This window comes from Panthera uncia (assembly GCF_023721935.1).
Source record: "Panthera uncia isolate 11264 chromosome A1 unlocalized genomic scaffold, Puncia_PCG_1.0 HiC_scaffold_17, whole genome shotgun sequence".
Taxonomy (NCBI): domain Eukaryota; kingdom Metazoa; phylum Chordata; class Mammalia; order Carnivora; family Felidae; genus Panthera; species Panthera uncia.
The window spans coordinates 95268886-95296090 of NW_026057577.1; the positions used below are offsets into that span (position 1 = coordinate 95268886).

Here is a 27205-nt window from a genome sequence, read left to right on the forward strand (position 1 = left end):
ATGGTGAAAAAAAAATAGGATTGTCTAGAAGGTAAGAATGGATTTTATTTAAAACCAGGTGCTTGGGAAATCAAATTTAAAATGTGACCTACTTAAATTACTCAGGGGAAGAAATGGAGACTCGTCAGGTCAGAGAATTCTCCACATTCTAAATGCAGCTTTCCTTCAGTATGTTTGCTGCATGACCACTGGGAGTGTGGTAAGAAATGCAAAACACTGTGGTATTCTCTGGAAAGCAAGGCACTGGATGGACTTGGCTGATGCCACATAAAAAAGTGGAAGCAGCTTAAAGAGGAATAAATTTTTCTAGTGATCCAGGTGCCACTGGGGGCGAATGCAAAAGCCAGATGAGAGCCTTCTAGTGGTCACTGGGCTCACCTGCATGGAGAGCAACATCCCTCAGGAGTAACTGATTCATTCTCAGACATAACTCAACGCAGACTGTCACAGTATGTAAGGCTCAGCCTGATCGTCATTTGAGAGGCCGAATGTGGGGACCTCCCATATTCATAACTTTTCTTATATTTTTACTATCACAAATCTACATGATTGTTTTCTTTAAATGACAGTTTATAGGACAAACAACTCTTGACTCCATGCTCTGCCCAGAGGTAATATGGAGCAGAAGCAGAAAGAGCAAAAATTTTGTTGTCAGAAAGACCTGGGCTTAAAAACCTGGCTTGTCACTTACCAGCTTTGGGAATTTGGCCAGATCACTGCATTTCTCTGAAATCCAATTTTATCTTCAATGTATCATTTTTCAGAGTTAATGGGAGCATTAAGTGCAATTATGCATGCAAGGACTCAAAGTAGTAGCTGACACATGGTTTACAATGACCAGATGTTCCCTCTTGAAATTCCAGACTGAACCTCCAAAATGACTTCAAGGGTTAATAAAATAAAAAATGCAGTGTGTCTCAAACGTGTGCATGCACGCACATATATACCTCCTCCACCACCACCACCAGGCTATCAAATAATACTAATGGAAAGAGTTCATCTTCTTCTTCCTGCAATCTTCTCTGGTTGTGGGTGGGAGGTGGTTTTGGAATCACATGTGGAGTGTTTGATGTCCCTGCCTCTCTCTCCTCTTCCTGAGGCTTACAGTAGCAGAACATTGCGCATTCAAGCTACTATTTAAAATTAATTAAAATGTTTGCACAAAGTGACTATTCTTGTTTTACAAATCTAGTAAATAGAAGCTCTAAGACTCACGCAGAAGAAAAATAAATTACTGCTGCCACTAACAAATGACAAGTTAACAGGCTGATGACAAAAAAAAAATGACACAATTTAGATTCACCTAAATGTGTAAAGCTCATTTTAATGATCAAGCTGCAGGGTTTTTTTCTCCCCCAAGTTCTCTGTAAGGGATGAAATGAATTATCAGTGTTATTTGCTCAGTGGGAAGTAACAGGACAAGCCACCCATATCTTCTGTTTTCTTTTTTTTTTTAATGTTTATTTATTTTTGCGAGAGAGAGAGAGAGAGAGTGAGCGAGTGAGCATGAGTGGGGAAGGGTTAGAGGGAGAGAGGGGGACAGAGGATCTGAAGCTGGCTCTGTACTGACAGCAGCAAGCCTGACACGGGGCTCGAACCCACAAACCATGAGTTCATGACCTGAGTCGAAGTCGGAAGCTCAACTGACTGAGCCACCCAGAAGTCCCTCAAATGTTGTATCTTTTAAAAATTATTTGAAATATGATTGAAAGTCTCTGTGGAAAAGAGACTTGAGAATACTTGAACCTAGTAATCTGGGTAAATTGTCAAACTAACACTAACGATTAATTGGTTGTCTTACTTCCCAGTTAATCAATAAATACTTATGAATAGCCTAATATGTACTAGTAGCTGGGTTACGTGCTAGGAAAAGAATGATGGAGAAATAAAGATGCCTGATTGTCCTGAAGCAATTGAGGATCTAATATTTGGGTGATAAAGGCAAAGCAAAGCTCAGTATCCTTAACACCAAAACTGGTGTCCCGTGGTCTTTCCACATTGTGGAATTAGCTTGGTGCTCAGCAAAATGGGTTAGGAAAGAGAAGTTTCATTTCTTGCTAGGTCTCTGCAAGGAGCTCATCTGCAGAACCAAGGTGGGGAAGTACTCTGACCAGGGAACTTGGTGGGATGCAGATCTGCCTGATTTGGATTCTTAGATGAGGACTTTTGTGGGCTCTAGGGCCTAGTTTGCCCACACCCAGGCAAGGAGCTGAATCATAGCCCTACCCACTGTGAAGAGTTTCTTCTAGCTCCATGTGACCAGAATGGCTGGTAACAGCTCCTGGAAGCTGTGTAGTCCAACTGTGCTTGAGCCAAGAGGCAGACAGGAAGATCTGACTGCCCCCAAAGCAAAGCTAATACCACGCATGGAAGCTTTCTGTGCTATTCACAGTAGGGGGATTAATTCATGCCAAGGCTGAAGGTAGCTCTCAACCCCTCCCACCTGAAGATCATGTTTGGAAGTTGAGAGTAGTCTGGAGTCTTCCTTCTCCCTTCCACATAGGCAAGGGGGCTGAGACATAGCCCCAATCACTGTGGAGTGTGTCTTTCCGCCCTATCTAACCAGGGCTGGTAAGAAAAATGTGAAAGCTGCATGGCCCAGTAGTACTAGAGCTGAGAATAGGGGAGGTAGAGCCAAGTTTGCAGAGCGAAGCCAGTAGACCTGTTTGGCCCCAGAACTTGGAGTATAAGTCAGCTTGCATTAAGACAACAAAGAGTTTTACTAGTTTTAGAGTGGCTTCCCCCACAGTGCCCTGGCAGGAAATCTAATTTGTGGCCCTGCTTAATGCTGAATATTGCCTTCAGCCTGTGTGACCAAGGAACCTGCATAGCTCATTCAACAACCCTACATACAGTGGCATTTGAACAGAGAGCATAGCCTGTGGTTTCCTTTGTCTGTAGAGCAAAATGAGTGGCCTCATATGACCAAGAATTCAGTGAATACCCTGGCCTGATTCAAACTCTCAAACAATGAACTGTACAAACCTTGGGTCCTGGTTTGTTGCCCTGACTAATTCATAGCCCATCTATAATACCTAGCTCTAACCATTTATGAAGCCTGACCAGAGAATCCAGGCAGCCATGAAGCCCATCCTATAGCTTCACTTGGGTAGACAACCAAGCCAGCAGTCATATCCAACTATTCTTAGCCAGTGGCAAATCCCTTCACCCTTGTCCTCAGGGCTCAAACAGTTGTCCTGCCCCAAAACAGACCATAATATCAGGCTCTACCTGCCTAGTGACATTACCATAAGACATATTCAGAAGCCCAAAATGAGCTGATTGGTGAGGAACTATATCTTCCAAAGCAAACCTGTAAAATCTGCAAGAGAAGTCTCAACATAAAGAATCAAGGACCACAAAAAAATTAGGTAAATATGACACTACTGAAGGAAACTATAAAATTCTATACTGTACTGATCCTACAGAAATGGAGATCTATGAATTGTGAGACAAAGAATTCAAAATAAGCCTCTTAAGGAGGTTCAGTGAACTCCAAGAAAACACAGACAACTAAATGAAATTAGCAAAACAATGCAAAAACAAAATGAGAAGTTTGACAAGGAAATAGAAACCATCAAAAAAACAAAAACAAAAACAAAAACAAAACTCAAGTTGAAAAATATAATAGCCCAACTGAGAATTCAATATAGAGTTTCAAAAGTAGTAGACTTGACCATGCAGAAGAAAGAATCAGTGACCTGGAGGATAGAATATTGGAAACTACCCAGTTAGTGGAGCAAAAAAGAAAAGAATGAAAGAGTGAAGAAAGCCTACAGGAATTATAGGACACAATGAAAACAGATAACATTCACATTATCTGAATTCCAGAAGATGAGATAAAGAGAAAGGGACAGAACGTATATTTAAAAGCCAATAATGGCTGAAAACTTCCCAAATCTAGGGAGATAAATGGAAATCTAGATCCATGAGACTGAAACAAATAGGTTGAACTCAAATAGGGCTACACTGAGACACATTAATTAAATTGTCAAAAATCAAAGGTAAAGAATTTTAAGAAAATCAAGATAAAAGAGAGAAGTAATATACAAGGAAGCCTGTATAGAACAATCAACAGACGTCTCAACAGAAAATTTTCAGGCCAGGAAAAACTGGGATAACATATTCCAAATACTGAATAAAAATAACTGTCTACTGAAAATTCTATACTGGGTGAAACTGTCCTTCAGAAACAATGGAGGAATAATGACCTACCCAAATAAACAAAAGCTGAGGGAGTTCATGACCACCAGACCTGACCTACAAGAAATTCTAAAGGAGTTCTGTGAGTGGAAGTGAAAGAATACTAATTAACCTCAAAAACAAAACAAAACAAAACAAAACGTAGTGTAAATCTCACTGGTAATGGTAAATATATATATAGTTAGATTTTGCAATATGGTAATAGTGGCAGATAACTAACTTACAACTCTAGCTCTAGTTCTAAGTTATACAATTACATGTAAATTGTAATAGCAATAGCCTAAAATGTGAGTGGGAGAAGTATAAAATATATGAATTCTATTGAAATTAAGTTGTTATCAGTTTAAGATATTATAAGTTTAAGATATTTTATGTACCCCTCATGGTAATCCCAAGGGAAAATCTTGTAGCAATTACACAAAAGAATACAATAAAGATGCTTAAGCATGCTAATGCCAAAAGATATCAAAACACACAAAAAAGCAGGATAAGGAATAAGGAACAATGGATCTACAAAACAGCAGAAAACAATTAACAAAATGGTAATAGTGTTTACTTATCAATAATTATTTATTTATTAAAAAATTTTAATGTTTATTTTTCAGAGAGAGAGAGAGAGCAGGAGAGGGGCAGAGAGAGAGGGAGACAGAATCCCAAGCAGGCTCTGTGCTGTCAGCACAGAGCCCAATTTGGGGCTCGAACCCACAAACTGCGAGATCATGACCTGAGCTGAAACCAAGAGTGGGATGCTCAACCCACTGAGCCACCTAGGTGCCCCTCGATAACTACTTTAAATGTAAATGATTAAAATTTCCAATCAAAATACAAAGAGTGGCTGAAAGGAAAAAAGACAAGATGCAACAATATGCTGCTTACAAGAGACTCACTTTAGCCTTAAAGACACACAGAGAATGAAGAGATGGAAAAAAAGACATTTCAAGTAAATGGTAACAACAACAACAAAAAGGAGGGGTAGCTATATTTATACCAGACCAAATAGACTTTTAAAATGATAAAAACAAACAAACAAAGAAACAAGGAAAGTCATTATATACAGGGGTCAATAAGAGAAATAAGAGAAAAACAATTGTAAATATTTATGTACCAAATACTGAAGCACCTAAATACATAAAGTGAAAACTAATAGAGCTAAAAGGAGAAATAAACGATAATATAATAATAGTTGGGGACTTTAATACCCCATTCTCAACAATGGATAGATCATCCAGACAGAGAATTGATAAGGAGATAGCTGATTTGAACAACAGTATGACTAAATGGACCTAAAAGACATATAAAGAACCTTCTATCCTACAACACCAGAATATACATTCTTCTGAAGTGCACATAAAACATTTTCTAGTATAGACCACATGTTAGAGCACCAAATAAGTCTTAGAAAAATCAAGGTTAAAATTATAACAAATATCTTTTCAGACCACAGTGATCTGAAACTAGAAATCAATAGCAAGGGGAAAATGGGAAAATTCACAAAAACATGGAAATTAAACAGCATCCTCCTGAGCAAACAAATGATGAAAGAAGAAACTAAAAGTGAAAAAGTTTTCTTGGGACAAATGAATATAGAAATACAACATACCAGAACTTATGGAATGCAGTATAAGCAGTTCTTAGGAAGTTCACAGCAGTAAATGCCTACATTAAGAAGCAAAAAGAACTCAAATAATAACATAACTCTATGCCTTAAGGAACTAGAAAAATAAAGAACTAAGGCCAAAGTTAGCAGAAGAAAAGAAATCATAAGGGTTCGAGCAGAAATAAATGAAGTAGAGAACAGATACACAACAGGAAAGATTAGCTAAACTAAGAGTTGGTTCTTTGAAAAGATACACAAAATTGACAAACCCCTCACAGGACTAACCAAGAAAAAAACAGAAAGGATCCAAATCAACAAATTTAAAAATGAAAAAGGAGACATAATAACTGACCACACAAAAATACAAAGGATCAGAAAAGGCTACCATGAATAACTATACACCAACAAATTGGACAACCTAGAAGAGATGGAAAAATTCTTAGAAAATCTGAATAAACAAATTACCAGTAAGGAGATTGAATTAGTAATAAAAAATCTCCCAATGAAGAAAAGCCCAGAACCAAAATTTATTGGTGAATTTTACCAAACATTTAAAGAAGAAGTAACACAAATCTTTCTCAAACTCTACCAAAAAATCCCAACTGGAGATCCTGTTTGGGAAAATGAGAGTAATCTGGAATGGCCCCTCTTCTTACCATCCAGGCAAGGGGGCTGAGAATATATTTTATGAGGCTAGCACTATCTGATACCCAAACCAGAAAATAACACTACTAGAAAAGAACACTACAGGCCGATATTCCTAAAAAATATAGATGCAAAACTTTCACCAAAATACTAGTAAACTGAATTTAGCAACACATTAAAAACATCATTCACCATGATCAAGTGGGATTTATCTCTAGGATGTAAAGATAGTTCACATACATAAACCAATTAATGTGACACATTCTGTTAATAAAAGGAAACAAAATAATATCATCTCAATAGACACAATAAAAAGCCTCTGACAAAATTCAACATCCACTCATGATAAATACTCCTAACAAATTAGGCAAAGAAGGAATATATCTCAACATAATAAAGCCTATATATGAGAAGCCCACAGCTGACATTATACTCAACAGTGAAAGGTTGAAAGGTTTTCCTTTAAGATCAGGAATAAAACAAGGGTGTCCACTCTCAGTCCTATTCAACAAAGTACTAGAAGTACTAGTAAGAGCAGTCAGGCAAGAAAAAGAAATAAAAGGCATTGAAATTGGAAAGGAAGATGTAGAATTGTCTCTTTTTGCAGATGACATTATTTTATAGACAGAGAATCTTAAACATTCAACCAGAAAACTTAGATCTAATTAATGAATTCCATAAAGTTGCAGGATACAAAATCAACGTAAAAAAATCAGTAGTATTTCTATATCTTAACAACAAAGTTGTAAAAAATAAAGAAAGAAATTAATGCCATTTACAATAGCATCAAAAGCAATAAAATACTTAGGAACAAATTTAACTAGGGAAGCGAAAGATCTCCACTCTGAAAACTGTAAAACACTGATGAAAGAAATCAAAGAAGACACAAATAAACAGAAAGGTATCCTATGCAATGTATTTGAAGAATTCATAATGTTAAAATGTTGATACTACCAAAAATCATCTACAGATACAATGCAGTTTTTATCAAAATTCCAATGGCATTTTGGTCCACAAAAGACCTCAGACAGAAAAAGAAATCCTGAGAAAGAACAAAGCAGAAGATATCACACTTCGTGAGTTCAAGCTATACTATAAAGCTATAGTCATCAAAATAGTATGGTTCCAGTATAAAAACAGACACATAGACCAAAAGAACAGAATTGAGAGTCCTGAAATGAACCCAAGCATATATGGTCAACTAATATTTGGCAAGGGAGCCAAGGGTATTTACTGGAGAAAAGATGGTTTCCAATAAATGGAGCTGGGAAATTTGGATATTTGCATGTAAAAGAATAAAACTGGGCCCCTCTCTTACACCAGTCACAAAAACAACTCAAAATAAATTAAAGATTTAAATGTAAGACCTGAAACCATGAAACTTCTAAGAGAAAATATAGGAACAAATCTCCTTGACATGGGTCTTGCTAATGAGTTTTTGGATATGACACGTAAAATACAAGCAACATAATAAAAAATAAACAAGTGGGACTATATCAAACTAAAAAGCTTTTCCACAGCAAAAGAAACCATCAACACAGTGAAACACAACTCTCAGAATGGGAGAAAATATTTGCAAACCCCGTGTATCTGATAAGAGGTTAATATCCAAAATGTATAAAGAAGTCATACACCAAAATGGAAAAAACAAACAAAAACAAAAACAAAAATTTAAAAGTGGGCAAAGGGCCTAAATAGTACTTAATACAAAAAAGATATATGAAAGACTAATGGGTACATGAAAAGATGTTCAACATCACTAGCCATTAGGGAAATGAAAATTAAAACAACGAAATATCTCCTCACACATGTTAGAATGATTATCATTAAAAGACAAGAGAGAAAACCGTAAATTGGCATAGCCACTAAAGAAAACAGTATAAGGAACCTTAAAAAACAGAAACACTGTGATTCAGCAATTCTACTTCTGGGAATATACTCAAAGTAAACAAAACCAATAACTAACTCGAAAAAGATATCTGCACTCTCATGTTCACAGGAGCATTGTTTACAATAGTCAAGACATGGAAACAATCTACATGTTCACTGATGGGCGAATGAATAAAGAACTTATGATATATAGACACAATGGAATATTATTCAGCCATAAAAAATGAGGAGATCCTACCATTTGCAACAACATGGATGAAACTTAAAGGCACTATGTTAAAGGCAATGTCAGACAGAGGAAAACAAAATTGTCCAATCTCACATGTGGAATCTGAAAACCAACAACAACAAAAAACCAAACTCATAGAAAAAGAGATCAGACCTGTGGTTACCAGAGGTGGGGGGGGTGGGCAGGAACTGGAGGAAGGTAGTCAAAAGGGACAAACTTCCAGTTAGAAGATAAGTACTGGAGATGTAATATACAGCATGATGACCATAGCCAACATTGCTGTATGATATATAGGAAAGTAGTGAAGACAGTAAAATCCCAAGAGTTTGCAACACAAGAAGAAAATTTTTTTTCTCTTGTCTTTTATCTTTTCTTTTTATGAGAAAGCTATCCATATGAGAGGATGAATGGTAGTTGTGATCACTTCACCATCTATATAAATCAAACTATTGTGTTGTATGCCTTAAACAGTGACATATGTCAATTGTTACTCAATAAAGGTGAAAAAAATTCCATACAGATTAAAGATCTAAATAGAAAAAAAATACAAAAGCATGAGAAGAAATACTGAAGACTAATTTTATTTTCTTGGGAAGAGGATATGTAAGGAAGACAGATTCCAGAAACCGAGAAGGAAAAGATCAGCTTTGATTACATAAGATTTATATTTTCTCTACTACAAAGAATGCCCTAAACGAAATTAAGGGATGACCAACCCTGGGAAGAAATATTTTTAACACATTTTACAGAGTAGAGTTTGATATCTGAAATACACAAAGAGCTCTTACAAATCAATAAAAAAAGAGACAGATGAATGAAAACCTGGGCAAAGGACATAGAAATGTAAACTGCCAATAAAAGTATGAGAAGACACATAGCTTCACTAGCAGTTAATTAAGTATAGATAAAAATAATGAGGAGAAATAATCCTTGGCTTATCATATTGGGAAAAAAACATTTAAAAGACCACCAGGACTGCTGTGGCTGAAGGGAATGGGCTTTGTCAAATCCAGTTGGTGGGGGCAAAAATGAAAACTAGCCTTCAGGGTCTGGGCACAATTTGTCACTGTCTGGATAGCTCCCTGGCTTACTGTGCCCAACCAAGAAACCTAGTGATCAGTGCCTCAGTTTTCCCTCCCTATTAAATGGGCAGGGTGATAAAGAACTGTTTGTGTAGGAAGAGTGAGGAGGTTGGAAAGTAGAAGGAACAATTACAAAAGTACAAATGCAAAGATCATCAGCCATTCTGATCACAATAGTCACCTGTGACCCAAACAGCAACCCCTACTTCCTGCCTAGAACACTCAGACACTAGTTGGTCTCAGTGAGGGCAAGATCCAGCAGGACTCCTGTGAAGAGAAGGAGAAAGCAGAGGGCGCTTCTGACAGACAGGGGCAGAGTCTCTGGCTCAGAGGGCCAAAGTTCAGGTGCACCAACTTTCTCATTCCTGTTCTGTCAAATGGCACATTAATAAGCAAGAAAGAGATTCAGGGAAGAATTTCCAGAAGGACAAAAAACTCATCAGGTGTGTCAGATCTCTGACATTCAGGAGCCATGTGGGGAAACACGCACACGCTGACTTAAGCACGAAAGTATGGATGCTTTAATTAATCCGGGGTGAATTTAATTGCTTTAGTTAAGTGGAAATCGGGTTAAAAATGATGCAGAGCATGCTGGGGTGTGTTAAAAACATGACATATGAGTTGGATGAATCGATAAATTAAAAGTGCACAGATGTTTTAATTAAACCCAGGGAAGTTAACGAAGATCACAAGAGACTTTTAAGCCTATGATTAATTCAATTCATTTAAAATACCTGTAGAGATATGGGGATGCCTCCATTTTGAGAGTTATAAAAGTTCTCAATCGGTAAGTGCTTAAGCCGTTCTTAAAAAACATCTAAGTTTGTGTGTGTGTGTGTGTGTGTGTGACTGAACAACATTAATTACATAATGAATATTTAAATTCTTCATAGTACATGGTAAGCCTTTCTGCAGCTCAAGTCCAGAAATGAAGTAGCTTTTTACTTACTACGGTTCAAGCAAGGAGAAGAGTCTGCAAATTATTGGCATCTTGTTACCTACAAGCACAGAAGCTTTCGAAAGACCTAGGGGGTCTATTTATTCATTGCTGTCTCCCCAGCCAGTAGAGCAGAGCTGGGCTTAGGAGGCAGCCTGAATCTCTCTTCATTTTTACTCGCTGTGTGACTGTGTACACTATTTGCAGCCTTGATTTCCTTATCTTTAAAATGGGACAAGAATTCAGGAATACTTATCTCATTGTGTTTTTAAGAGGATGAAATAATGCCTATAAAGTGCTACGTACAGGGCCTGGTACACAGTAAGAAATTTGTAGATGTGACTTTATTATCATTTTGATTAGAGAAAAGTGTTGTGACTCACCCCATCATAAGGGGACAAGTCACCCATCCCAGCCAACTCCCTCTCTAAACACTGGTTTATTTACCAATACAGGTTTTCCTAAAACCATACTGCTTTCCTAACTCTGTGCATCAGATCAACAGCAAGTTCCCCCAGGGTTAGGCACTCTGCTTCCTAAGGCTGCTTGGCAACTTATGTAGTCATCTATAAAGGGGAAAAAAAAGTTTTTAAGTTTCCAAAGCAATTTAACTTGGGGGAGGGCTGATGGATTTAAGTCCTGAGAAGTGATTTGTTTGGTAATACAGCAAGCATGGGAAACGTGAACAGCCATTTTTGGAGGCAGTGGGTGTGGACTCACTTGGGGCCACCAAATAATGGGCACTGTCCCTTGTACACTGTGGAGGCAAGCCTCCTCCATGTCTGTTCGGCAAGCTGGGGGTAGGGATGAAAGTGACCTTACTGCTCCTGGGCACAGTTATCATTGGACAGTCTTAGCAGAGTTCAAGGGCAACGTGATCTAGACTCAGACCTGAAGGTGCACAAGCGTCTTTTGGGGATCCCATTAGAATGCAGATTCTGATTCAGAGGGGCTGGCATAGGGCCCGAGGGTTTGGATACTTTACAGGCTCCCCAGGTTGGGGCTAGTACCCCAGACCTACTGACTGAATCAGACACTCTGGAGGGAGCTGAGCAAGCTGTGTGTTAACAGGGGATTCTGATGAGTATGGTTCTAATTCCATACCTGGGCAAGTGTCTTAATTTCTGTGAGCCTCAGTTTCCTTAGCTGCGAAATGGGGATGATGATGATGTATGTTATACAGATAAAATGAGATAATAACATAAACCCTTCACATAGTGCCTCAGCCACTTTCTGCAAAGTGTTTTCCAAGTGTATCTGCTTTAAGCCCCTTGTCCTGGGCCCTTGCTGCCAAGGAATTAACTGCATGTTTTCTCAGGTCAGGGGTGGGAGGAAGGAGAGGTAGGATTCAGCCATCAAACTGCATGGGGTGTAGAATGACCTATACAGGTAGCCACCATGGCTCCTGGCCCTTCTGCATTAATGGGGATTGTGGGGAGAGAAGGGGGACAGAGGGAGACAGGTATGCAAGGCAGAGGGTCTGAAGGGACAATGCATGGGGTGCATCTATGCTTATTCCATGGAGGATTGGTGGGGCCTGAGTGTCTTTCACTGAGACAGGCGAGGCCAGCTGAAAAAGGGGGAGGGGTTCTTTGGGCCAAGAAAGTTCTGAGGGAGGTGTTTCTGGGGTGGTGGGGAGGACCCCTCCACCAGCAGGGAGGGGATAAGGGGCTTGTTATTCCTCTCCTGAGTGCAGAAGTCCACCAAGGGGAGCGACTCATGGGGAGGTGGGAAAGCAGGTTATGAGGCAGAGTCCAGCCAGCAGGTCGGACAGCCTGAGCTGCACATGGGGCTTTGACAGTTGTCACTGACCTCCATTCAGGGAGCCTTCCTGCCAAGCCTGTCTCCTGTGTGGCCACTGGGGCTATATGCCTCAGAGTCAGCCAGACTCAGCCTCAAAATCGGGCCATGCTATGTGTGCTTGGGCAAATAGCTAACTTTCCTTAAGTCTGTGTTTCTCCTGTAAAATAAGGATAATAACATTGATTTCAAAGACTCATGAAGACAAATGCTATCTAATATTTATGGAGCACTTGATACATGTCAAGCACAGCTCTATACACTTGACATGAATTTACCTTTTAGTCCTCACAGCAATGCAACAGGTAGTATTTCAATTCACCTCCATTTTACAGATGAGAAAACCAAGGCTCATGGAGGTTAAGTAATTTTTTAAAATGGGTATAGCTAACTGGAGGAGCATGGATTCAATCCCAACAAATTCAAACTCTACTGCTTTTGTGCTTAGTAACTGTGCTCTTCTGAGACAAGGCACATAAACTCTGAGATCAATGTAAACTTTTTTTTTCTGTTTTTATTCCTCCTCCTTCCCTCTGACCCTCCCTCCTTCCCTGCATTTAAATTTGTGCCTCAAAGTTGGCTGATTCATATCACATGATTAATCTGGTAAATTAGAACCTTCTTCTCCAGTGCTCATTTGGGTCTCGCCCATTTTCTGGCAATGTTTTCATCTTTACAAATCTTGTACCCTAAATTCAAGTTGCCAAACATTTAGAGACCACATGCGACTTCCTGGGCACCAAAGTAGGTGCAAGGAGGTTTAATAAAGAGGACTGTTAGACACCCCAGTCTCTCCTCCACGGACCAGTGTCCCGAACAGCAGTGCTTTCAACAATAGCCAAAATTTGGAAAGAGCCTAAATGTCCATCAACTGATGAATGGATACAGAAGATGTGGTTTATATATACAATGGAATACTACTTGGCAATGAGAAAGAATGAAATCACACCATTTGCAGCAATGCGGGTGGAACTGGAAGGTATTATGCTAAGTGAAATAAGTCAGTCAGAGAAGGACAGATATCGTATGTTTTCACTCATATGTGCATCTTGAGAAACTTAACAGAAGACCATGGGGGAAGGGAAGGGGAAAAAATAGTTATAAACAGAGAGGGAGGGAGGCAAACCACAGGAGACTCTTAAATACAGAGAACAAACTGAGGGTTGATGCAGGTTGGGGAAGAGGGGGAAATGGGTGATAAACATTGAGGAGGGCACTTGTTGGGATGAGCACTGGGTGTTGTATGTAAGCCAATTTGACAATAAGTCATATTCATAAAAAAAAAAAAAAGAGTACTGCTAGAAACTTGTGATCCAGCAGGAGAAACCAATGTGATCACCCAGCTGGAACATGGCCCAGCATGAAGGAAGGGTCATTGCCATGATGTTGCCAAGACTTGTGTGACTGCAGGGTCCTATCTGGGCATGTTTCAGCAATAAGGTGACCTGAGTCCTGTCTGGGGATGTTTCAGGGTTGCGGTGACTTGCGAGCAGCAGTTTGATAGGAAAGGTCGGGATTGATGAGAACCTTCCAGCTGAAGAAACAGCATGAGCTAAGAAGGAGAAGGAGGGCTATGATGCTTGATGAGTGACAAGTAGCTGGAATCTATGATATATGGGCTCTAGTAGGAGATGGTGATGCAAAAGGAGCTTAAATCATGGAAGACTTTGAATGTCATTCCAAGAATATTCTTTATTCTCAGAATATAGTCCCTGGCTGCCTGCATCAGAGCCTCCTGGGAGGCTTGTTTAAAAATGCACATCTCTGAGCCACAGCCCAGTCCTATGGATTCAGAATTGGCTGGCATAGGGGGTGAGCCTGGAAATATGCATTTGTAACAACTGTCCCACATAAATGTCTTTAAACAAAAGTTTGGTAGCCATTGTGGGAGGCAGCTAGGAGCCACTGAAGGTGTTTGAGGAGAGTAGTGACATGCTCCCAAGTGCTCTAGAGAATGCTGGAGGTTGTGAGCAGGGAGAAATGGCATCAGGAAGAGGTTGGCAGCCATATGAACAGGGCTGTGACTGTGAAGGCAGAGAGGAGAAATGAAGCAGAGCGTGTTGGAGGTTGATGAAACAAGAGTCAGCAAATGATGTGATGAAGGAGGTGATGGGATGTCTCTGGTAGCTGGGAGAATGACTTAGATAGCAGGCTCCGAAGTCAGAGGGACTTTGTTTTGAATGCTGGCTCAGCCACTTTCCACTTAGTAAAGTCTTGTTTCTCTCCTGTAAAGTTTCCTGGGGTTCAAACCCTAGTGCACAATCACCACACAAACTGCTTGAAAAGTGCATCTTCCTTTGGCCTCATGTCCCCCAAGTTGAATTTCATGGTCTAGAGTAAAGAGCCTGGCCAAGACTGCCTGGTTTGAATCCCAGCAATACCACTTCCTAGCTGAGTGATCTTCAGCAAGTTACCTAACCTCTCTGGGCTTCATTTTCTTCATGTATAAAAGGGGACTGTAGTTGTATATAAAATAGGGATATTGATGGTGAGGTGAGATAATTATGCAGTTGCTTAGTACAGTGGTTGGTGCACAGTAAGAACTCAATAAATGTCGGTGATGATGACGATGAGTTTGACTTTAGTGTTAGAACTCCAAGAGGGACTGGATAGTGGGTAGATTTTCCAGTTAACAGGAGAAAAATGGCAAGATCCCTGTTGTCTTTTTTCAAGCCTCCACAGAAGCTGGGTAGGAGCTGAAGACAACCCCCAGAGAGAAGGCTTTATGTTCCCGTGGTTGTGGCATTTCTAGGTCTCCCCTGACAGCTGTTCAGCAGCAGGAAGTGTCATTTCTAATAGCTATTAACTACGCATTACCTAACAAGTAAGGCTCTCGTGTTTTAAGTTTCTGCTGTAGGTTTGGGGCCTCAAGCTCACAACCAAATAAGCCATCGGAGAAGCCAGTGTCAAAAGAGAAAAATCAGAAGCCTTGGATGTCTTCTGAAATGCAAGGCTGTTTTGCCAACAACCCAAGGAAGCATCTCAAGCCAGTGAAAGACCTTCAAATAAAAGTAAATAAAAGAAAAAAGGAATCATAATTAAAAAGCATGTAGACCACAACAAATAGCATTTAAGCAAGGAGGAAGTTATGAACGGCAGATAGTAATAAAAAAAACTGTAGACTTAACAATACTTAGAGCTGGATGGGAGAGGTACCTGATGGAGAATGGGACAAAGTACCAGGAAAGAAATGCCATTTGTCCTCAAGCTCTGAATCTGAACACATTGCTTATTACACTGCACAAATAATGAAATTCTATACCGGAAGACACCCTTCAGTATAGTTCCCTTGTTAGAGTCTTTTTCCATGGAATTTTCTCCACATGCCCTGATGCTAATTGGCTACTTTTATAGATTCATATAGATTCATTTCTTCATAAACTTATCATCTTAACAATGTCTACACCATTCAAAGTCCACATCACAGCATTTAAGACTCAACACTTCTACTTCCCACTTGCTTATCATGTGTATCCAGCAGAATGGAAGCTCTCAGAAGGTAGGGCCATGGCGTGCTTGCTCATCATTATATTTCTGGCACTTAGTGAAGTACCTGACTCATACAAGGCACATAATAAGCATTTGTTGGATGCATGAATAAGTTCTGTCCCCTCAACTGGCTTGGAACAATGTGTTAGAACCCTTACACATTCTTTTGATGTGAGGATCAGTTCCATTTTGACTTCTGAGCCTCCCAGGACCCCAGCTCAGTGGGGGCTGTGGAATGAATGCTCTGCAAATTCACGCTGACTGATTCCTCCGTTCACCACAAGGCTGTCTTCAGATGCCTGATGCAGACTGGCAGGTGTATAAGAAGACAAGGAACTGCTGTCTGCACCGCACATCTGAGGGCATGGGAGGCGCAGTGTGAGGTCAAGAGAGTAAATCCGTATTTCTGTCACTTGGACACATACCCGGTCATTCGGATGTGATGGGAATCTCACTTGCTAACATGGCAAATTTCTCCCCTGGCAGGAGGGCCTGAGTCTACCTGCCGCCTGCGGTGGCAGAAACTGGCAGCACTGGAGGCATCCTGGGCACAGCTGTCAGGGAAGGAACAAAGGTGAATGCGGGTTTGTGTTGAGGGGGGACTTGGGTATTCCTAAAACTTTTATCAAGAAGGAAGAGAAATGATCATGGGCTAGAGCTGGGAGGTGGCAGGAGCCATTCTAGCTGGCAGGGCCAGCTGACTTTCCTTTCTACATTTGCTAGCATGATTACCTCACCTTGTCTGCCCCACTTATTTTATTCTAACACTTAGGAGCTTCTTGGGCTCAGAAGTTGGGTTTTAAAAAAATTAATGTTTATTTATTTTTGAAAGAGAGAGAGACAGAGCGTGAATGGGGGAGGGGCAGAGAGAGAGGGAGACACAGAAGCTGAAACAGTCTCCAGGCTCCTAGCTGTCAGCACAGAGCCCAACATGGGACTTGAATTCACAGACCTTGAGATCGTGACCTGAGCTGACGTCGGACGCCCAACTAACTGAGCCACCCAGGCGCCCCAGAAGTTGTTTTTAAGTGGCAATCTGCCATAGCCACCAACAAACTGTGCAGGACCAATGGGATAGAGCCTCATAGTGTCTCTGCTTATAGGGGTGGTGGGGGAGGGGAGATACATGTGCACACACATACACACACTTACACACAACCACATTCCAATATTTCTTTTATTAAAAATCAGAGGTGTATCTTTGATACGATTCACTGAGGAGGGCACAGCATTTTGCTAAAAATGTGCAACTTCAACCTAATCTCGAGAAAACATCAGACAAACCCACATTGAGGGACATAGTAAAATATACCTGACCGGTACTCTTCAAAATGGTCAAGGTCATGAAACACAAGGCAAAGACTGAGGACCCTTCACAAACTGGAGGGGACATAGGAGACATGACAAGTAAATACAATGTGGGATGAGAACCAGAAAAAGAAGGGAAAAATTAGAAAAAAATGTCTGTAAATTAGTCAATAGCATTGCTTCAGTGTTAATTTCCTGGTTTCAATAATTGAACCATTATAATTTAAAATGTTGACATTAGGTGAACTCTGCACAGGAACTCTATGTACTGTTTTTGCAATTTGTCTGCAAGTCAGAAAGGAGATTTCAATATAAAAAAACTTCAAACGTGGGGGGTAGTTAAAACAGGATTTATCTCCTATTGTTGATATGAGAAAGGATAAAGTAGTATGTTTTAAGTACTTCACACAGTGCCTTCTACATATCTAATACTTAATAACTATTTGTCATTATTAAAAAACAATTTGAAGTGGAGCCTTAACTCAGGTGCTAATCATTACATTTATTCACTTGAAACTCTTACAGTTAAATTTGAGCGCCTATTTTTACTGGTTTCTCACTTCATCACACAGGTGTAGTTAGCGATTTTTGTTACTCTGAGGAGCCGATATTTATAAAATGAAATGTTAAAGGGTTGCATCTCTCTAGAAGCCAGACTAGAGTACATGGGCTCAGCTCCACTTTTGTGATTCTTGGTGTGCAATAAGTGTGTGAGAAGCTGACTTGGCTTGAATGCTCATGACCGTGAAAATATTCCTCTCTCGATAGGGTCAAAGGTAGCACTAACATGTCCTATTTATTGCAATTGACAAGTTTTCTCTTTTCAAATTTTGGATTTTGACATTGTTCTTTTCAGAACAAATTTATCAATGTAAATGTCATGAGTTGACTTGGAGAAATATGTTAAGTAAATAATAATATAGATAGTCCGTGAATTTATGGTTTTGAAAATCATAAAGGTGGTACGTGAAAGAGCAAGGTTCGGGGAATAAAGGGCTTAGAATATTTCCCAATATCATTAGTAAAGTAGCTTAAACTGTGTCCATTTCAAAAATCCTAAGGAAGAAATATCTTTAGGGCAAAGAGGTAGATTTTTACTCCTAATACTCTTGAGCCAACTTTGCCGAGAAAAAAATAGGGAAACAAAGAGAAAACAGTTTTATTCTTCAAATACTTCAATTTTGCCCACTGCAGGCATCAAGAGCTAAATTAAAATATACAACAAGTTCAAAGGCTGATTACAGGAATAGCTCCTGAGTATGCAGGAGTAACTACTCTTAACAGCCGCTCAATATTTGTTTCACAATGATCAATTATATACCATGGCTAATGCACATTTGGAGTGTGCGCCCAGCCACAGTGCAGGTGGCGAATGCAAAACTCACACCGAGAGTCCTTTTACGCAGCTAAATGCACACGCCATTACAGATCCATAATGCAGAATGGACGCCCGTCTGCAAATGGATTTAGAGCGAGGAGTTCTTAAATGGCTGAGGTACTTAGGGCTGAAAGGCCAGTAACTGGATGTGCTGCCAGAGGACACATGGTTTTTAGGATTAATAATACATCGATGTGTGTCAGTGTTAATATACATTTACAGCTCATGGGCCATGCAGCGGAGGGCTCAGCCCATTTGCAGCCACATATGAAAGAACTGTTCTGTCCTTCCTTTCGTTAATGTCTTCACTCCTAGGAAAATTAGATTACGCAAGAAAGGCCATTCAAGCAGTACTGAGGTTTTCTCTCCTTTCCAGCATTCACAAGGAAAAGCGTTCAGTGCAGTGAAGCCTTGTGTCATCCACCTTCCCCCATCACGGTGCCTCAGAACCTGGCCAAGCAAAGCACTCAAGGGTCCACGGTCTACTTGGTGATGTGCCCACATGCCACTTGGTAGAGTATGCTGAGGCTTCTTGCTCTGCTTCCCTTTTGTATCTGACAAGTTTACCAAAACTTTCACATTACTTAGTGATGGAGGATATGTCTGTAGGTGGTATCATTTAGGGATTGGGCTCGTGCATGTGCAGCCAAATCCAGAATTTCAAGCACAAGGAAGTCCTCTTCGCTTATCACTCAGCACCCAGAAAGCTGGGAATCACAAATCTTTGGAATACTGTGAATGTTTGAAATGCAATTTTCCCCAGCAATTGTGGTGAGAATGGGGAAAAGGAGTGGCACTAGTTAGCATTTACAGAGTAGCTTTATTAATAAGTGCCTCTCTCTCTGAGCATCAAGGCAGGATGATGGTCTTTTAATGAGGGGCACATAAAAATAATGAAAAGATTGTTTAAATATATAAATAAATACAGTGTGATATACATCAATTAAAAATGGTAAACATAAACTCTTAGAGGGATCACACCATGTTCTGCTAAGAGCTTTGGGTGTGTTTGCCTCATACCATCCTCACAATGAACTTGTGAAGAAACTCTGCACTTTTCCAGAGGAGGAAACTGAGATTCAGAAATGTTAGATCACTTGCTCAAGGTCACAGAGACACTCAGTGGTGGAGCTGAGATTCAACTCAGAAATGTCTGACTCCTCAGCAAGGGTTCTGAACCTCTTCCTCATTGCTTTCCACACTGGGATATGACCTGCTGGTGGGTGAGGAATCAGCATAGCTGGTTTTTTTTTTCTTTAAAGTTTATTTATTTTGAGAGAGAGAGAGAGAGAGAGAGAGAGAGAGCGCGCCAGAGAGAGTGAGCAAAGGAGGGGCACAGAGAAAGGGTGAGAGAGAATCCTAAGCAGGTTGCACGCTAACAGTGTGGGGCTTGATCCCACAAAGTGTGAGATCATGACCTGAGCTGAAATCAAGAGTTGGATGCTGTGCCATCAAGATGCCCCAATCAGTGTAGTGGGTTTTAACTGGTGTTTTTAGAAGATGAAATAGAAAAGAAGCATGGAGTGAAGATAAGTGTAGTTTTGTAAAAGGTTAATTTTAATTTTATATTTGTATTTACCTAGAATATATACATGTGTGTGTGAGTGCGCACAACATATCGGAAAAGGGTGAGAAGCTCTGCTTTCTCTTACACTTGCCTTTGACAGAGACACTTGAAGGTTATGCTCAAGGTCTTTTGCAAGCTAGGTATGCAGCCCCTAAGTCCCCTGGTTTTGTGAGAGTCATTTTCTCTTATATTACTTTTCCCCCAAGAATCCCAGGGCCCCAGCAATTCTGTGCAAAGGAGTGTAGATAAATTAATAATACAATTTAAAACCAATTCCACCAAGATAAATAGCGCTTCCTAGATTAAGAGTGTAGCTGGCCAGAATGAATGAAATTTACTAACCCTGAGATGCTTAATCTTCCATTACATAGAAGTTAATGATTATAAGAAAGGAGTGATGGTAATTCACTTTTGCTTTTACAGGAAATCCAACCATCTAATTTTTAGCAAATCTTTCTTCTCAGCACACCTCGATGCCAAGGATAACCTCCCTGCTCTTCTAGGTAAATTGGCCAATTGTCATATATTAAAACCTGCTCCTTGCTAAAGGGTTAGGTCTTCTAGCATGCATGGGCTTACAAGTTGTCCCAGTGGAATTCTGGAGGGCATGTGGGCTTCTTTGGTACCCCCTCGCCCCCTCAAAGAAGTCTATGTCTTGTTATCCAACCATAGCAGGGAAGGAGTGGTAAGTACCTTTAGCACAGTCTGCTCCTAGAAATCCTGGGAAGCAGTGACATAGCCCGGACACACATTCGCCATTCCCGTGGCAGTTACGTGGACAGTCTTGCACTGAATCTGAAAAAGAGAGAAACTTAGCAACTACCCTTTCCTCTGTTTGCTGATGAAGCAATTTGGTAATCAGTTTTGAAGACCAGTGGTAGTGTCCTCAAGTGCCCACGGGGGACCGGTAGCGAGCGTGAGTGAGTGGAGGGAATGGGAAATTAAAGGGATGAGGGCAATGTGGACAATGCATGGAAGTAACCACTGCTCTCTATCTGACTAACACCCAGGCAGGAATGCAGGGTTAGTATTGCTGCAACATCTGCTTTTTCAAAAGAAATGACTTATTTGGATTTAAAACCTGAAATTTCCCATGTCTGAATGTTGACAAGTTTAAAACATCATGAATGTTGTCCCCTTCCCTCCCTGTGCCCCCTACCTGCCCCCTGCCCTTTCAGGCTATCAATCTGAGATTTGGTATGACATGTGGGATATCAGCCTTTAGCCTCAGATAACGGGGAGGAGTCTCCAAATGACAGTGGTGGTTCCTGATCTCAGGTTTGTAGAGTAAAAAAATTCCTTGCTTTAAGGAAAGAAAAATCCAAATGTGTAAGACTGACCAATTTAGACACGGTTTTGGATCCATTAAATAGTAGGTTTTAGGTCATACAAAAGTCCTTTTATGCCTACCTTTTGCAGATCTTATTTTTCATGAAAATCAATTAGTTCCCATTTGTTCTAACCAGCATAGCCATCTTATTTCATGATTTACTTTTCTATGCATACTCTTAAGTCATAACTTCAAAGGGATCATTTTGGAACTTTTTCATGTTAACTTAGGTCTACACAGACGAAGACATACTCTTAAAATTATTATTATTATTATTATTATTATTATCAACCTCATTTTTTTTGCCTTAAATTAAAATAAACACACTTAGACTTTCAGGTGCCAAATTACTAAGATGATGAAAAACACAAGCCATCATGGCCAGAATGTGACCTTTACCCAACCCTTGGGGAGTCAGGGTCACTGACCTGGTGGATGTTGCATGAAAGACTATCAAGTAAGACCGTTCCTAATGGAGTAACCTGAGAGTGGTAAAGAAGGCTTTTCCTTTAAACCAAATTTTCCAGTTACTCCCACTCTGGACTGAAAAGCAAAATTGTGCATACTGCTTTCTTTCTAGTGTTTCCCTTCCTAGTCCTCTTCTTCCAGAACCAAGCTGTAGTTGGTTTCTGGCACTCTGAGGAGAACTCAATGAGTGTATTTGCTTTTATGAAATCAGGTAAAAGACTACAGACTCCATCAAGCCAATTTCTTGAATGTTTATCAATTAACGCTTCAGGTTGAAACTCCTTGAGGTTGGCTCTGTGGGTGGGCTGAGAAACATCCAAATGGCTACTGATTTCCATTTATTCATCATACATGCATTCATTCAAGAAGCTTTAGGTTGAATCATGAAATAGCCACTTCTGCAGGTCAAAAATCAGCAATTTCACATGGTTTGGGGAGACAGTTCTCCATGTCTCTAATCCTCCATATGCGTTTATGAAGGTCTTGTGAGCTGACACACTGCCTTAGTTTTGGACTATCTTTTCAAGGTTGTCTGCACAGTGAACCACGTTGGAAGACAGATATAGTGTCTTTCTCCAGAGCAAAGGGCAGGTTTACTTACTGTCCAATATAATAAAGATAATATTTCCCTCTAGAGCAAAGAACAGGCAGGCTCACTGCCCATTCTGAGAGACTCAGGTGTAATAAACTCAAGATTTCTTTTCTGTGATGTAACCTATTGCATGTGCGGGTATCACGGGCCCCTGTTCATGTAGCCCTGTGGGAACTGGGGCTTGGAGGACCAGCACACATACTAATATCTGGATATTGCATTGTTCTGAGTGATAAAGGCCCTTGTCTCTGACCCAGGAGTTTCATGCCTTTTGATAATATCTATGAAATTGTGGCAAGCTAACATGTTAGCTTACAATTAGGGTGAGCTCTTAGACCTGTCATATTCTTGAAGTATGGTTCACTTTATTAACTAAACAACTATTCTATGCGAGGCACTGTAAAAGGCATTGGTGAATACAACGGTAAATAAGACAGGGAAGGTCCCTGCCCTCATATAACTTTCACTGTCATGGAGAATACAGGTCACCCCCCCCCCAATATATCAACAAATAAAACAAGTAAAAGTTGTGATAAGTACTTTGAATAGAATAGGATACTTCGATAGGGAGTAGCAGGAGGAAGATACTCAGGGAGGAAGGCCAGAAAGGCCCTCTCCATTCCATGCAGGTGATATTTAAGGGTGAGCTGAGATAGGCAAGTGAAGAGCTAGTAACAAAGTATTTCATATAGTAGGAATAGCTTATGTAAAGGCCCTGAGGTGGAAAATAGCAGAACTGATCCAATGTGGCTAGAGGGTAACAAAAAGGAAGGGAGTGACATGAAATGAGTTTGGAGAGGTCCAGGCAGGGGGTCAGATCATATGGGGCCCTGTAGGTCATGCAGATAGTTGGATTCTTGTTTTCAACATAGAAATAACACTGTCCACTTTGCATTTTAAGAAGTCACCCCTATAGTGAGGTAGAGATTGCTTCTCCCTCGACCAGCATCCAGGTCTGTGAATGGTTTGGTACAAACTGACACTGCTGAGGGGAACCTGGGTGGCTCAGTCGGTTGAGCCTCTGACTGTGGCTCAGGTCATGATCTCATGGTTCTTGGGTTCAAGCCCCATGTTGGATTGTGTGCTGACAGCTCAGAGCCTGGAGCCCTCAGATTCTGTGTCTCCCTCTCTCTCTGTCCCTTGCCTGCTTGTGCTTTCTCTCTCTCTCTCTCTCTCTCTCTCTCTCTCTCTCTCTCAAAAGTAAATAAACATTAAAAAAAAACAAACCCTGACACTGCTGAGCTCAAAGCACCCTGTTTCCAAACCTACCAACTTTAGAGATAAGGCAGCAGAGGTCGAGGGAGCTCTTTGCCACCAGAGTCTCATGCAAAAGGACGGAGCTCTTTGCTGCGCTGGAGGACCTCTCTTGCTCTTTAGCTGAGGTATTTATCCTTAATGTCAGTTTACAAAATACCTAGCTCCTGGATATCTTCCTTCCCCATCTTCTCTCAATCAAGGAGGTTTTTATATCCATTTCTGTGTTCCTGTAATTCCCACAATCACCCTTTCATGGTGTGTGTCTTCTCTCACCAGGCTCCATGCGGAACAGACCAGATGTGAATCATTCATTGAGGTATTCTCAATGTACACAGCAGGTCCTTGGTAAACAGTTGTCAAAGTGTGTGCATGCATGTGTGTGTGTGTGTAGGAGGGTAGGAGAATCCAATATAAGCAAAAGCTGTAATGATGAGTACTTTTCATTGCATTTTCTCAGCATTTCTACAGTTTTGGAGAGAAAAAGCAATCGCATGGTGCTGTTGAAATATAAAAGGAACCCACACTTTCAGTCCCCCTTTTGCAACACCGGATTAAATAGTACTGTTGTGATATTATCAGGTTTCCTTTCTGTCAGCCTGGTTTAAGTTTTCTTGAGGAACAATGGCAGGTGCTGACAGGAAGCCCAGGAAATGGGGTTTTTACATAGGCAGAGGGTGGCCTCTAGTAAATCTGCACCGCACTTTAAGTATACCACTCTGTTGTCCCCTGAGATGAAACTCATTTCTGAAAGCAGCTGCTTCTTTCCAAAACACATCAAAAGACTTCCCTGAGTCAAAGGTATATTTAGTGTGATCGCTGGTTGACACCCGTCTAACATTTTTCCTTCTGTTTCATATCGCAGGGGCTTTCGGCGCTCCTGGCTGCTCTTGACGGAGAATGTTCTGATAATAGGTATGTGTGGGAAAACCTCTGAACCAAATAAAACACTATTCTTTTCCCTGCATTTCAAGCCAATTACTATCATTGCTCTATCAAGATGTCTGCCCAATTATTAGGCCGATTACCTTTGACTTTCTGTTTGAGCTACAGTCCAGACAAGAGAAATCCTCTGGGGAGAACTGCTATTCTCATCTCTGACAGGGGAATGAGGGTAATGGCCTGGGGGAAGGGCATCTCACTACCACAACGTCTGTGTCTATATGGATAAAGGAGAGGGAAGGCAGAAGCCATTACTAGATAATCTGGCCCCCAGAAAATTTGCTGTGCAGTGGGAAAGGGATTTATGTGGCTGGAATCCAAAGCAATCCAGTGGTTAAAAGCACAGGCTCTGGAATGTTTGGATGCTGACTCCACCCTGGATTAGGGTGTATGACCTTGGGCAAGTTGTTTAACTTTTCTCAGTGGTGGCTTCTCCACTAGAAGATAGAATACTGGAGGTACCTACCTCACATGACTACTCTATGGGTTGACTGGCCTAGTACTCCCAGAGGGCCTGATCCAGAGGTGAGCGTATTGTCAGAATTCCATAAATGTGTACTTGTTTTTGTTATTAGCCATTTCACTGAGTCCTTGTAGACACCAACTAAGCCAGCTGCTGTTTATGGCACGTGGTTTTATGTTTGTACTAAACCTTTTGAGTATAAATATAAGGTGACAAAAAATATGTAATTTCTCATGTTCTCTCTTTTTTCTTCTGCGAGAGAGTGAGTGGGGAGAGGCAGAGAGAGACAGAGAGTGAGAGAGAATCGCAAGCAGGCTCCACACTGTCAGCTCAGAGCCTGATGCGGGGTTCAAACTCACGAACCATGAGATCATGAACCTGAGCCAAAGTCGGATGTTCAACCAACTGAGCCACCCAGGCATCCCTCTCATTATGTTCTTAAACTTAAGATTGCTTAAAAAAATTAATGTTTATTTATTTTTTGAGAGACACACAAAACTAGCAGTGGGCGTGGGGGTGCAGAGAGACAGGGAGACACAGAATCTGAAGCAGGCTCCAGGCTCTGAGCTGTCAACACAGAGCCCTACACAGGGCTTGAACTCACAAACCATGAGATCATGACCCAAGCCGAAGGTGGACGCTCAACCGACTGAGCCACCCGGGTGCCCCGAGATTTCTTTTAATCTCAACAACTCAAACTACTTTTTTCCTCTTGTGAGCTGGTTTTTATCAAACTTTTTGCTTCTCTCTATCCCCCATTGGTATGTAATCTGATGCTAGAAATTTTCTGTCACTGAGGAAGACGTTTTCCAGTGGCTTCCATGATACAAAGTTTATAACATTAGTTTAGAGCAGGGGTTGGCAAACATTTTCTGCAAAGGGACAGAAAGTAAATATTTAGGTTTTGTTGGCCAAACTGTCTCTGTTGTAACTACTCAACTCTGTTGTTTTAGCTGCCAGAGACAATATGTCAACAGATGAACATGGCTGTGCTCCAGAAAAACTTTATTTATAAAAGCAGGCAGTGGGCCAGACTCAGTCCATGGGCTACAGTGTGTCAACCCCTGCTTTAGACCATTTGGCTAGTCCTGATAGGACCAATTTTTCCTTAGCAGAGGGAATAAGGTTTAGCTGTGATGCTATGGTCAATACCAAATCCTGATTTTATACAATTTGGAAGTTGTGGCTATGGATAGCAAACTGCCACCTGCATTCTAGGTTGGCTTACATAGATCTTTCAAGAATCAAGGGACCCCTCAGAGAAATCCGTGTGGCCAATAGAGAAGTTCTGAAAATGCAGTCACTAGAAAAAAACAGCTGTACAAGATGGGCTCCTAGAAAACCATCAGCTCTCATTCAGTGACTACTAGCTCCATTGTAGACACGGTCCATATGTAAAGTCACATCATCCTTCCCTTCAACGACACAGTTATTACATTTTCACAAATGAAACTGAGGCTCTGGGAGGTAAGTGACTTTCCCAGTTAGGAGGTAGGAATGAGAAGCTGGGATTTAATCCTCCATTACCAGGTCTTTCCTCATGACACTACCTTATCGAGGCTTCTCCAGTGAACCTCAGCACGCCCAGCTAAACACGTTGGAGACAACATGCAGAAAGGCCCAGAAGGCCATGCCATTTCTACCATGTCTACATCCTGGGACCTGGAAGACTCAGTTTTCTGAGCCTCAGTGTATTCCTCTGTGAAATGCGTCTAACACTGCCCCAATTCACAAATGTTCTACCCAGGATCCATTATCTTCATCAGGATAAAAACCTGATGACAAAATAGATATAATGAAAATATCTGTGTCTTATTTAATTGTTAAAATCCTTCAGGTTTGCTTTGGAAAACTTTGTAAAATCTTCTCAAACTAATGGCCCTTTCAGGGGTTTATAAGCACATATAAGAGGAAATTTTGAATACAACCATAGCTTCTCCTGTGAAAGCTAATAAAAAAAAAAAAACAAAAAACAGGGCTAAAACATGCCAAAAGTGACAAGTGCTTAATTATGAGATTTACCTACATGGG

General features: G+C 40.7%; 1 protein-coding gene across 1 annotated transcript in view; it reads right to left on the bottom strand.

Moving 5' to 3' along the window:
• TENM2 (teneurin transmembrane protein 2) overlaps positions 1–27205 on the bottom strand; it is a gene marked incomplete at its 5' end in the record, with an annotated part of 375214 nt that overhangs the window by 152810 nt on the left and 195199 nt on the right. The window lies entirely within an intron of this gene.